At 51.1% G+C, this 1167-nt stretch overlaps 1 protein-coding gene across 1 annotated transcript in view; it reads left to right on the plus strand.

Moving 5' to 3' along the window:
* The window catches only part of DFNA5 (deafness, autosomal dominant 5), a 34935-nt gene that overhangs the window by 904 nt on the left and 32864 nt on the right, over positions 1 to 1167 (plus strand). The window lies entirely within an intron of this gene.

Here is a 1167-nt window from a genome sequence, read left to right on the forward strand (position 1 = left end):
CGTTGGGTAGCGTCCTTCGTGGAGAGCCTGCTGTGCGCCAGGGAGTGCTCAGGGATGCGGGGTGGAGGTCTAGCTGTCGCTGTCCCGGGAGTCCGCGTGGAGCGGAGCAGGGCTGCGCGGCCGGAGAGGCAGCTGAACAAGTTACAGTAAATGAATTGGTTTCAGGACGCACCGCCAACGCCTCAGGGATGCGGGGTGGAGGTCTAGCTGTCGCTGTCCCGGGAGTCCGCGTGGAGCGGAGCAGGGCTGCGCGGCCGGAGAGGCAGCTGAACAAGTTACAGTAAATGAATTGGTTTCAGGACGCACCGCCAACGTGCTCCTCCGATCGAGGCAAACAGCCAAACCGCGGGGAAGGGGAGCGCAGGCAATTAGAGCCGAGAAATCGCCCCGCTCCCAGCTGCCGCCCCTCGGCTCACAGGTCCCAGCAGTGCGTTTCTTTTTGTTCTTTTTTGAACCCTAAAGGGCTCCAGTCTTCTCAGCCTCTCTTCCCAAAGCCTTTGCTGCCTCACCTTGACGCCTTTCCCAGCTCCTGCCTGTCTTGTGACCATCATTTGTGTGTGTGTGTGTGTGTGTGTTTAATTTCATATAATGATTTTTAGTTTAGAAAGAAGTGATAGGGTAGTTGGTCTTGAATTTGTCTTATAAGAGTAAGCTCAGCTACTAGGGCCTGAGCACCAAAGATGATATAAAAGAAAGACACTGTTTTAGTAGATTCTATTTCACCTTGTTATTGAGAAAACCGAAAATAATTCAAAACGTGAAGCTGTTAACTGCGAGACAAGCACAGCGCTGTCTCATCACCCTGGGTGGTGGGGAAACAGTGTGCTCGGTAGCCGTGATTTGCTTCCACCATAACTGAAGTTTACCCTTCCCAGCACACTTTCTTACTTTGCAAAATGAGTCATTTGTAGCCCAAATAAAAAAAAACACAAAAACAAACAAAAAGAAAACTGACTGAGGAGTCACCTGAGTAGGGTGCTGGTGCTGAGGGCTCAGGCGAGGGAGGCAGGTGGGAGCTAGGCTCAGCATGAATCCTCTAATGCAGTGCTTCTCAACCTTGGCTGCACATTAGAATCACCTGGGAATCTTTTTAAAATCCTGGTTTCTGGGCCTCATCCTCTGGAAATTCTGTTTCTTTGTTATGGGGTGAGGCCACAACATTAGTAA

Source organism: Myotis brandtii, unplaced genomic scaffold (genome assembly GCF_000412655.1).
Source record: "Myotis brandtii unplaced genomic scaffold, ASM41265v1 scaffold374, whole genome shotgun sequence".
Taxonomy (NCBI): Eukaryota; Metazoa; Chordata; class Mammalia; order Chiroptera; family Vespertilionidae; genus Myotis; species Myotis brandtii.